The sequence below is a fragment of the Acinonyx jubatus genome, chromosome B3 (genome assembly GCF_027475565.1).
Source record: "Acinonyx jubatus isolate Ajub_Pintada_27869175 chromosome B3, VMU_Ajub_asm_v1.0, whole genome shotgun sequence".
Classification (NCBI taxonomy): Eukaryota; Metazoa; Chordata; class Mammalia; order Carnivora; family Felidae; genus Acinonyx; species Acinonyx jubatus.
Genome location: NC_069386.1, coordinates 104,030,277 through 104,043,208, shown reverse-complemented (window position 1 = coordinate 104,043,208; position 12,932 = coordinate 104,030,277). Strand labels below are relative to the sequence as shown.

Genomic DNA, 12,932 nt, shown 5'->3' with positions numbered 1-12,932 from the left:
AAGAAGTTACAAAAAAAAAAAAAAAAAAAAAAGGTACAGAAAAGTTCCTTGCTTCCCCCATTGGAAATAGCTTACATAACCATAACCATGATACATTATCAAAACCGGGAACATCACAGTTAACTAGACTATAGACCTTACTCAGATTTCTAGGGATGTCTTCCCCCCCGCCCCCCAGGGATGCCTTTTAAAAACAGCTTCTGGGTAATAATCCTTGAGGTTATACTCCTATTCTTTTTACCAGTCATTCTGGTCAGATTATAGCCAACTAATCAGTAATTCCAGTGACAAAGAGATGAGTGGTGGACATTTTAACACGCCCTGGTTAAGAAGACTAAATTACCACTAGTAAAAAATATTTCCACCAAAGCACATTAAGTCCATATATACTTGACGGGCCCCTCAGAGTCCTGTTGCTCACCAAACTTTTACCCCGGAAGGCTGCTCGGTGAGTCTCTCTCTAGAGTGACACTGGTGAAGTGCTCAGGTAACTAAAGCTCTCAGAGAGCCTGTCCTTAGTGGACCAAGAACTTGTAATTCGCCGTCCTAATTCTTCCAGAGAGAAAAACGGTCTGTTGGAGAGCTGACGGTGGAAAGAGTAAGCCAGCAGATAGCTATTTTAATTTCTGGGTGGAAAATGGCACAAAGAGACTCCTTCTCGAATGAGGTCTTCCACTAGGCTCCCCAAACTTCCTTTACAGTTCAGCTTCACGACTCAGGCACAAAAATTACCACTCAATTATCTGAGAATCAGTATTCTGATGTAACATCCTCCTATGTGCTTTTCTTCTTTCTCCTTTTACCTCCTAACTTTTCCCTCCACTGTTTTGGTAAAAAGTGACCTGGGCCAGGGAAAAGTGCTTTCCCTTTCTCATCATATCTGTTAAAACATATGGGAAAGGAAGAGGTTGAGACTACTGGCCAAAGCAAACCATTTTGGCTTTGCTGCAGTTTAAAGAAAAGCGTCTCCACAAGAGAGGTAAGAACCTTCCCAAGAGGGCGAGAAAGCAAGTGGCCTGTCAGGGGGTCTGTGGGAGCAGTCAGCACTTCCTGCCAACCAGGAAGAGGAGGAACCAGAAGTACTTAACATCCCACAGCCAGGTATGGGGCCCACCCTCTGCAATCAGTCACCAGACATTCACTCCAGTTATCCTGGATCACCTACAGCCCCAAACGGCCAAGGTCAATGAGGAAAGCAAGTCCTAGAAATCACAGCGGGCTTCGGAGGGACATTTGGCTTTGTGCTAATGCCACAGGCAGAAAAGGGTAGCCCAGGCCAGGTATGGTAAGTATCCTATTTGTCTGGGATCTTAATGGCATGTTGATTTTAATAATGGCAATAGATGAGCACTGCAGAGAAATGAGTCCTGAAATGAGACCGTCCTTTATCAAAGGCAAAATCCAGGAAAGACACCAAAGACTCTGCTTGGACAGTGCTTAAACCCAGGACACGGGAAAGCACGCCACAGCATGGGAAGGAGAACAGCACTGGGAGACAAGAGAAGGGAAGCATTCTTCTGCCGGTGGCATCGCTCTCTACTGGTTTAAAATAAAGGTTAAAAAAAAAAAAAAAGCTTCACCATCCCGCCACCCAGCCCAAATAAGAGAAGCCCACACCCAAACAAGACAAACATTTACAAATATGTACACAACATAACCTTTTATTCAAGGGTGGAATAAAAATAGATGTGAGTCCCTCCCCTGGCATTATAACATAAACAATTTTTCTATCCATATAAAGTAAACATTTTCTCCTTCCACATAAGTGCCCGCTGCACTCAGCTGGCAGTGGTGTTAGTTTACATCCTCCACTGGTCCTCTGAGCAGCAGCTCAGGTAGGGGGTTGAAGAGTGACCTGCAAATTGGACCATCAGGGTCCTCAGCCTGGCTCCAGTGTTAATAGGGTAACTCCAAACCACTCTGTGTAAAATGGGAAGGTGGGATTATCAGTGTTTTTCAATTTTTTTAAAGCTGTGAAACCCTTTATCCAAATGAAATCTCATGGAGAACCTCAATATATAGAAGAGTTTGAATGAAAACAGGCTGGTTAGAGCCGGAAGGGGTGTGGGGAAAGGGGGACTCTCCCCACCTCCTAGAATTGGGACTCTACAGCACATAGTATGAAAACCACTGATGAGATAGATCCCTTAAGACGAAAACTCAATCCTACTTTAAAAATTTAAACTGAAGGGCGCCTGGGTGGCTCAGTCGGTTAAACGTCCGACTTCGGCTCAGGTCATGATCTCGCGGTCCGTGAGTTCGAGCCCCGCGTCGGGCTCTGTGCTGACAGCTCAGAACCTGGAGCCTGTTTCAGATTCTGTGTCTCCCTCTCTCTCTCTGAGCCTCCCCTGTTCATGCTCTGTCTCTCTCTGTCTCAGAAATAAATAAACGTTAAAAAAAATATTTAAAAAAATAAATAAATAAAATAAAAATTTAAACTGAAACCAAGAAAAAAAGACAAATTGGTATAAAGTAATGGTTTCTAATGCCTGTCTTTTGGTTGGCGGGGTGGTGAACAAAGGCAATAATTCATAAACATGAAAATGTCTCACACAGATATGTATGCCATCTTCCAAATGCATCTGTATGTTGGGATTCATAGCAAATTCATTTAAAATGCTACTGAATTCAAGGTCATGTGGGAATCTAGAATTTCCTTTAATTAAAAAGGAATCATCACGCTGGGAACCGCTACTAAAGAGAAGGCCACAATATTCCACTTGAATTAAACAAGTAAATCTCTGTAAAAAACCATCTGTGACTTTTTTTTATTTGAAAGATTCTACTACTTACAACGTCGAACCAGTTAGATCCCCTTGTCTGTTAGCTGTGGCTGTTAGAATATTGCTTCGAGAAGGCTTGAGGCCATGTCCAGGCTGAGTAGGAAAGAAATGTCACATTAGATAAGCATTAGATAAACACTGTCTGCCACGGCTGTGTGGGGAAGAGAAAGTGGGGGAAAGGACATGTGCATGTGACATCCAGACTGTGTCAGATAGGTATCTAAGAGGTTATTGGAGACCTGAGCTCTAACTCTATCATTATACTAAATTTATTAGTAGGCAAATCACTTACTCTAGGTTTCATTTTGCTAGGTCTAAAAAGGGGTCATCTTGACTTCTGATGCAGAACACTCAGGGCCAACTCAGACAGTGACTGCTATACTCCTTTAAAAGCCACTGGAGACAACAAAACTGTCACAGAACTGGTGAGCTAATTCAAACCTCACCATTTTACATCTGAGGAAATGGAAGCCCAAGACACTTGGCCAAAGTCACATAAGCAGATAGCAGTCTAAAGAATTTGCAGTCCCCCACAGGAGAGTTTTTTACTACATTAGCCATCATAATGTGGTTTGAAATTTTGACGTAATTGCTTGTATTAGTTATCCTACTATAATAATCAGGGCTTTCTGTTTGATACTATAAAAAAAAAAAAATTCTCGGGGCACCTGGGTGGCTCAGTCGGTTGAGTGTCCGACTTCGGCTCAGGTCATGATCTCACGGTTCATGAGTTCGAGCCCCACCTCGGGCTCTGTGCTGACAGCTCGGGGCCTGGAGCCTGCTTCAAATTCTGTGTCTCCCTCTCTCTCTGCCCCTCCCCCGCTCACGTTGTCTCTCAAAAATGAATAAACGTTAAAAAAATTTTTGTTTTTAAATTCTCACTTCAAAAAAGTTCATCCCTCCCAACTAGATGATTAAACTAAATAAACCATAGTGTTGTTGCCATAATATGGACCTAGGTATTAAAAATGTTTCTTTACAGGGCACCTGGATAGCTCAGTCAGTAGAGCACGCAACTCTCGATCTCAGGGTTGTTAAATTCGAGCCCCTTGTTGGATACAGAGATTACTTTAAAAACTAAAATCTTTGCACTGCTGGTAGGAAGCAAACTGGTGCAGCCACTCTGGAAAACAGCATGGAGGTTCCTCAAAAAATTAAAAATAGAACTACCCTGCGATCCAGCAATTCACTACTAGGTATTTATCCAAAGGATACAGGTGTGCCGTTTCAAAAGGGCACATGCACCCCAGTGTTTACAGCAGCACTATCAACAATAGCCAAAGTATGGAAAGAGCCCAAATGTCCATCGACGGATGAATGGATAAAGAAGATGTGGCGTATATATATACAATGGAGTATTACTCAGCAATCAAAAAGAATGAAACCTTGCCATCTGCAACAACGTGAATGGAACGAGAGGGTATTATGCTAAGCGAAATTAGTCAGAGAAAGACAAAAATCATATGACTTCACTCATATGTGGAATTTAAGAGACCAAACACATGAACATAAGGGAAGGGAAGCAAAAAGAATATAAAAACAGGGAGGGGGACAAAACATAAGAGACTTAAATACAGAGAACAAACAGGGTTGCTGGAGGGACTGTGGGTGGGGGATGGGCTAAATGGGCAAGGGGCACTAAGGAAGACACTTGGGATGAGCACTGGATGCTATACCTAGGGGATGAATCACTGGAATTTACTCCTGAAATCATTATTGCACTATATGCTACCTATCTTGGATGTTAAATAAATAAATAGATAGATAAATAAATAAACAAAATCTTTTTTAAAAAATAATAAAATAAAATAAAAGTGTTTCTTCAATAGAAGATAAATTACACATTTGAGAATCTCAGTAAACACAAACCAAATAATAGTTGCCAATCTTGGTAGAAATTAATGATGGTCTATCTTACAAACTGTCAAAGCTTGGCATGCTTAGGACGAGTCCCTTTAAATAATGAAACCTACACAAAACTACAAAATGTGACTCCATCAGTCATATATTCCACTTAAAACTTTTATGATAAGAGTTACCTGGGATTGGCTAAATCAGAAACTGACAGGGCCTCAGTGTTTTACATTTTTTTAATCTGTTTTTTGTAAATTCAAAGAACAATATGGAACTCCTTGCCATTAACAAGAAAAGTACGTTTCAATTCTTTTAATACAGATCTTTATCAGCCACGGAATAAAAGACTTTATAATCTCTACTCTATTTCCTACAGGATTTTGCCATTGCAAATCAAGAAAGCGTTGTGGAAAATTAAGATAAAATATTTCACGGTCCATTTTGCATTGGAGATGTCATTTGTCCACAGAACGTGTGAATAAAGTATCTGGTTTCCCACTTACAACTGCATTTGGTACTCTTGGAAATTCTGTTCCATCAGCCAATTTTACAATGAGTCAAGCCACTTGTGATCTGAATGGTGCCTAGGAACTAACGAATCAGCTGGGAGAAATATCCACTCTTCCAGGCTAGGAAGACATGAATTGACGTTTCAGAAAGGAGAGTGCCAAAGGAGACTCCTCCTCAGGATCTTGGCCCTTACTCTGGAGAATCCTCTCAAAAGCCTCTACACCACGGGGTCAGACCATGTCTCCCAAACAAATACACAGGGAGAATCTGTCAACACTGGCCTTACCAGAAAGCTCCGTGGGTTATGTTCCGCATTTTGTTTGTTACTTCGCGAAGGAGGACAGACAGCCACGGTGCCTCAGAACAGAGTCCCAGAAAAAAAGGATGTGAGCAGAGCCATGATAACACTAAGTTGTCTTCTCTAAAGTATAGTGGCAAACACTGCATTCTATTCTATTACTGAATTACCATAACCATCTAAAATTAGTTTTAGAACATGAACGTCCTTGGAAGAGAATTATTTTCTGTTTAAATGAGAACAAACCTAGAGCGCTTGAGGTAGGAGAAAACCAATTTCCCCCACAATATGGACTTATGACACACTGACATGAAGACAACTGGACTGTGATAAATACAGCATTTTTGGTAATATTAGGTGTTGTATAGGCAAAATGCTTTAAATATTTTAGCTAAGCATGTGAATATCTGTTTTACAATACGATTTATAAACAAAAAGCACTGGGTATAACATTTCTTTTATCACATAAACCAGTCTAATATAAACTTCTGCCTCCCTCCTCATAATATTTGGATTATTTCATTGTTCTACCTCCTATTCTTCCAAACATGTGCAGTCCAATGGAAAAACTACATATCATCTCCCTGTCCCCTCTGCCTTCAGAAATGCCTTCTATGTAGCACAGCCTCACAGTCAGCAGAAAAAGCACATATAGTAAGAAACAACTGGGGCCAACTCCAGGAAATGCAAATGGGCCATAAAATGACAGGAGCTGACCTAAGGTTTTCCTTCACATAATGAGGAAAGGGCTTGTTGAGATAAGTAATTATGTAAATCTGCACCCTGAGACCCTTAATCACAGAGAAATATTTTCGGTCATTTTAAATGTGCCTGAAGCTCTCATAAGTTTCCTTCTAACGGGTTCCATGATGGTTTACTGCATTTATGAAAGGTTCCGGGAGCTTCATATTTGCATTGCTAATTAATCTCTTATCTGTTTAAAACATTGAGATTTAAATAGATACATGGGCAAGCAGGCCGTCTGAGAAAGAAATAATACAAATGGCCTTGGGAAAAAAAAGTTCTATTGAACAAATTTCTAAAACGCAAGTTAAAATACAATGTGATAGCATTTGCCAGTTGTTCAGTCACAGATAATTGTAAGATAACAACACTCAGCATAACATGTGTGAAATGAAAGATCCTTTAATACCCTCATTCAGTGTCGACTGGCAAAACCTTTCTTGAGGACAATTTGGCAGCACTTATAAAAAACTTTAAAATTATATATCTTTTGACTCATTTATTTCATATCTAAGAATGCATCCTTAAAAAAATCCGAGACATAAAAAAAGATGTTCAAGTGGTTTTTAATGGAAAAACATTAGGAAAATGATTACCCTACACAGCACATAAAATAGAAATACATGCAGCCAGCTAAGACGTTTATTAAGAATTTTAATAAGTTCATACTCATTAGGATAACTACCATAAAAAAAAAAAAACATTTTTGTTGGTGGGAATGTAAAATGGTACAGGTGCTATTAAAAACAGTATGGCAGGATCTCAAAATATTAAAAAGAAAACTACCAGATGAACCAGGCTCTGGGTATATCGCAAAAAATTGAAAGCATGGTCTCAAAGAGGTATTTGCATGCTCGAGTTCATAGGAGCATTATCCACAATAGCCAAGAGGTGGAAGCAACCTGAATGTCCAAAATGGATATAGTTGTAATGGATAAACAAAATATGATGTAATGAAATACTATGCAGCTTTAAAGAAAAAAAAAAAAAGGAAGTCCTATCACATACTACAAAATGGATGAATCTTGAAGACTTTTGCTAAGTGAAAGAAGCCAGCCACAAAATAACAAATACTGCATGCTTCCACTTCCCTAACATATCTACGGTGTCACATTAATAAAGAGAGTAGAATGGTGGTTATCAGGGGCTGAGGCAGTGGGGGTGGGGGAGGAGAAAAGGGGAGTTGCTGAAGTGATACAGTGTTTCAGTTCTGCAAGGCTTAAAGGTTCTAGAGATGTTTCACAACAATGCAGATATACTTAACACTATGGAACTATATACTTAAAAAGGGTTAAGATGTAAATTCCATCATGTGTTTTTTACCACAATAAAAAAGAGTTTTAGTGTCAACTATACTTGAATTTTTTCAAAAAGGTTTAATAACATGAAATATGCTTATGTCAATATCTAGTTGGGGGAAGGAAACAAAAAAAGCATAGATAATAATCAAAAAATTTTTGTAAAACTTCATAAAGATGTATGCCCCTAATGTTAACATTATTTGACTCCTTGGTAAGATGCTTCTCTATTCCTTTATACTTCCTATTTTTTTTCTTTCATATGGGTTCATATAGTAACCTGTATTACTTTTATAATCAAAAAATAAAATAAATTTCCGACGTAATAGTTTCAAAATAGCCTTGATAATGGCCCATGCTGGGCAGGATAACATTTGTCAAAGGAGGGACTACTGTTAAGAAAAAACCTAAAATTTAGAAAGGGGTAAAACAGATGACTGGGTATCTTTTCAGTAGAATGCTATTTGTGGTCTAGCAGGTCCTACAGGGATTATCTTTGACCTTTTTTTTTTTTTTTTTTTTTTTTTCCTTTTAACTAGGCCAGTGGTTCTCTCAAGTGTGGTTTGGGAAGGCCTGGAGAGCCTCAGGCCTTGTCAGGGTGTTTATGAGTTCAAAACTGTTTTCATAAAAATATCAAGATGTTATTTGCCATTTCTCTCTCATTCTCTCAACAAGTACACAGGGGAATTTTCCAAAACTTTCAATACTCATGATGAAGTCATCAATCCAGATGATAACATAAAATAGGTTTCATTATTATTTTTTTTAATGAAAGAACAGTTTTAAAGTTTCTCAATTCTGATTCTAATCTAATTAATACATTACACAAATTTCTCTGGGTTCTTCAATACTTCATAAGATCAAAAACCCTGAAAATAAAACATAAGAGACTCTTAAATATAGAGAACAAACAGAGGGTTGCTGGAGGGGTTGTGGGAGGGGGGATGGGCTTAATGGGTAAGGGGCTTAAGGAATCTACTCCTGAAATCATTGTTGCACCATGTGCTAACTTGGATGTAAATTATAAAAAATAAATTATAAGAGTAAAAAAAAAAAAAAAAAAAGATCAAAAACCCTAAAACAAACAAGTTTGAGAACCCACTGGGCCAGACTATTTCACAGCTTTGTGGGAGTAGGAATTAACTCCTAAAAAAACATACAACAATGTAATGGCCCTTATCTATAACACAGCAAAGAGGTTTTGCCTGGCAGAGATACAACTGATTTACATACATGCAGAAAAGAAAACATGAATTTTTATAGTCCTTTAGGATATTAACTAGTTTTGTATCTACTACAAATTTATTTCAGCATTTCTGATTATGGACAGGTGGATGGATCAATGGATAGACAGAGATATATCTGTATTTTAAATTATCTTTTGAGGGGTGCCTTTTGAGGTGGCTCAGTCAGTTGAGCGTCCGACTTCAGCTCATCATGATCTCGCAGCTCTTGAGCTCCGGCCCTGCGTCGGGCTCTGTGCTGACAGATCAGAGCCTGGAGCCTGCTTCGGATTCTGTGTCTCCCTCTCTCTCTGCCCCAACCCACTCGCATTCTGTCTCTGTCTCTCTCAAAAATAAATAAACATTAATTTTTTTTTTTTAATTATCTTCTGAACTGGTCCTAACATCCTTCTGGTTCCTTCTAATAAACGAAGTTGTTGATGTGTTTATTTTATAATTTTGAGAATCTTATTTTTTAACTCTTTGAAAATTATTCTTTAGCATAGACTATCAGATCAGTTTCTGCATACAGGCCTTAATAAAAACAGAGAACTCGATAATTAATAACCTTATAAAACAGAAAGCACCAGGCCCAGATAGGTTCACTGGTGAATTCTATCAAACATTTAAGGAAAAAGTATACCAATTCTCTACAATCTCTTTCAGAGAGTATAAGCAGAGGAAATATTTCCTACCTCATCCTATGAAGCCAGCATTATGCTCATAACCAGAAAAATATATTACAAGAAAAAATAGGGCAGTACCTCTCATGAACACAGATGTAAGAATCCTCAAAAAAATTAGCAAATTGATTGCAACAACGTGGATTCACAAGGTGAATTATATACTACAGTCAAGTGGGATTTGTCCCAGGTAAGCAAATCACATGATCATATTCATAGATGCAGGAAAAGTATTTGACAAAATCCAACACCCATTCATGATAAAAACCCTCCATAAACTAGGAATACAAAGGAACCTTCTCAACTTGATAAAGACTATCTACAAAAAAAAAAACAGGTTGCAGGACATAAGGTTAATAACAAGTCAATTGCTTTCCAACATGCCAACAATGGAAGAGTAAAAAATGACATTAAAAACAATACCATTGACAGTAGGCACCCCTCAAAATGAGATACTTATGTATAAGTCTAACAAAATGTGTACAAGATCTATATGAAGAAAATACAAAACTCTGAATGAATCAAGGAAGAATGAAATAAATGGAGAGATATTCCATGTTCATGGACAAGATGACTCAATATTGTCAAGACATCAGTTCTCCCCAACTTGCCACACCCATTGTTTACATATTGTCTATGGTTATTTTTCCTACAATAATGGCAGAATTTAATAGTTGACAGGAACAACATGGCCTACAAAGCCAAAAAGATTTCCTATCTGTCCCTGTATAGAAAAAGTTCTGTATCCCCTCTTCTAAGTAAGCTGTTACTTACCTCAACCCAAAGCTATTTTTTCCTCCAAAACAAAATTTAAATTAGATAACCTCTTCTTTCTTTCAGTGACTGTCAAATGAAATTGTTCTCCTAAAATAACATTAAGCGTTGCATTTTTAAAAATAGAATATTTCAAGGTTAACAATTTTAAATACATATCATGTTCTCTGAGGATAAAGGACATGTCTTTGGAGAGTGTACAGATAAGAAATAACTAGCAATGCCCAATGATTAAAAAGCAGTTGTTTCATGATCTTCACAATTTTTAAAATCTGGTTATTTTCCAGAACTCATAAATGAAATACCTTTCTCCTTAAGAATTTTTCTCCTTTTATGGAAGCTAAAACCCAATTTAACAAAAACACTTAGGCCAAAATTTAAACAAATCTAGGTATCACTTAATGAATCTATATGCTGTATATTTCCTACAAGAATTTAAATGGCACTAATTCATGCGCTATAAGTATGTAACACTTAGCCTGCTCTTGGTAATAGGAGACTGAAAAACCTAACATACTTGCTCTACTCACAAATATTTTTCTAATTATACAAACATGAGTCGAGTAACTTACTATACATTCCTTTTACCAAATAAGCTTTTCTACCGCTAATGATCAGATAGATCCATCGCTTCTTTTCATCTTAACTAATTTACAGGAAATGGAGGAAACAGAGAGATGTTGTACTGTGAGGTCTACACTGTGGGAAATTCTATAGGACAAACAACAGTTTTTTTCACATGTTGCCAAGAAAAATGCTGCTGCGCAGGATACATAGAGGCTTAATGAATATATATATTTAAAAAACTGCAATGTATGAAACTTATTGGAATCTCGAGTTAACAAACTTTTAAAAAGTGTAAATTTTAAAACTGATGAGATGTTTGATAACTTCAAAGAAATAACATAAGTTATTTTAGGTATGATAATAGTATTTTAGTTACATTTTTAAAGAGAGTCCTGGTATTTTTGGACAGAGGTACTAAAAATATTTACAAATGAAATTATAAGATGTCTGGAATTTGCTTTAAAATAAACCCAGAGTTGACATAAAGTAGTTGGGGGTCAAAATGAAAAACTCACCATGAATTGATAATTGATGAAGCTGTGAGTATATGTAAAATTATCCTAACAGCAATATTAGTCATTCTACACGGGTATGTGTGTGTAGGAAACTTTCAATAATAAAACTTTTTTTTTTAATCTTCATTTTCCACTCAATTTGAAACAAGAAAAGTAGGAAAGGAAAGCAATACATCTGAGGAGGAGATATTTTAGGAAGACAAAGTGGAAAGGGAGCCCAGAAGCACATTTGTGACGTGTCTTTATTTTCTGGGTTTTTGGATTTTCACCTTAATCATCAACAGTATATTGGCATAATTTCTGCTATCTGTTATGATAGGCAGAACTTTAACTTTTTTTGGTTGTTTTATTTATTTTGAGAGAGAGCAAGAGACAGAGCACGAGCAGGGGAGAGGCAGAGAGAGAGAATCCCAAGCAGGCTCCAGCACTGTCAGTGCAGAGCCCTTAAGAGGAGCTCGTACTCACAGTGAGATCGTGACCTGAGCTGAAATCAAGAATTGGCCGCTTAACTGACTGAGCCACCCAGGAGCCACAATAGGCAGAACTTTAAATGACACTCCCCATTACCTTTTGAGTGAAACGTATGAATTATGGTGAGACGTTACTCTCATGGTTATGTTACATTGTATGGTTAAAGGGAGATTATCCTGGGTGGGTCTGACCTAATCAGGTGAGACCTTAAGCTTAGCCTTTTCTCTGACAGAGGGCAGAAAAGGAAGTCAGAGAGATGTGATCCAGCTAGCCTGGAAGAAAGGAAACATCCATGTGTGAGCTGCCAATGTGGGCACATGACATGGAATGTGGGTGGCCTCTAGGAGCTAAAAGCAGTCCCTGGCCAACAACTAGCAGTCCTCCGTCCTATAGTCACAAGGAAATAAATTCTGCCAACAACTACAGAGCATGGAAGAATCCCTGAGCCCCAAACGAGAACTGCAGCCTTAGCTGACACGTGACTCTTAGCCTGCTGAGACCCTAAGCAGAGAACCTAGCCACAGCATGCCCAGACTTTTGACCTGGTGGGGTCTTAAACCACTAAATTTGTGGTAATTTGTTACCTAGCAATAAAACTAATATGCCTGGATAAGCATCTTATACCCAAAGAGTACATCACAGGATCTCAGAGCCCACCTTCTGCACATGAGTTTATGATCCCATGGCACCAAGTGAGTACCTAAACATTCAGCAATTTAACTTTTAATGCAGTGTTTCTCAAAGGATCATGAATCCAAATTTGAGAAACGCTGAGCTACATAATCCCTTATAAATGAAATATTCCTTTTCCAACACACACAGCTAGCTTTATAGGCAAGATTACATACTTGACTTCTTTTTACAGTGTGAAGACTTCTACAGCAGAAAAACCCTGCAAAATAATCATATGGAACAAGTTTAAAGTAAATTGTGACTAAGCCAAATGTATGACCAAAACCTTTAGCCTATCATCACAGTAAGTATAAAACAGTACAAAGCTTTCTATCCTTTAATGCCCTAGCTCATGATTAGGAGGTGTGAAAAAAAAATGAGCCAGAATCCATACATACAACAATTTCTTTATAACAAAGTTTCCAATGTGTTGGATGGTCCATAAATATTAAGGAATTATCACAAATATCCTTTGTCAGCATTTATATCCACTTATTTAGAGGAAAAAATTTGAGATGTTCATGGATACAAGAAATGGGA

At 37.9% G+C, this 12,932-nt stretch overlaps 1 protein-coding gene across 4 annotated transcripts in view; it reads right to left on the bottom strand.

Moving 5' to 3' along the window:
* The window catches only part of DAAM1 (dishevelled associated activator of morphogenesis 1), a 174,296-nt gene that overhangs the window by 147,946 nt on the left and 13,418 nt on the right, over nt 1-12,932 (bottom strand). For 2 of the 4 annotated variants that reach the window (XM_027065825.2, XM_027065826.2), the window contains exon 2: nt 2,794-2,876. The exons of the other annotated variants lie outside the window; for them this stretch is intronic. The gene's annotated coding sequence lies outside the window, so the exon portion shown is untranslated. The remainder of the gene's footprint in view (nt 1-2,793; nt 2,877-12,932) is intronic. 4 annotated transcript variants of the gene reach the window in all.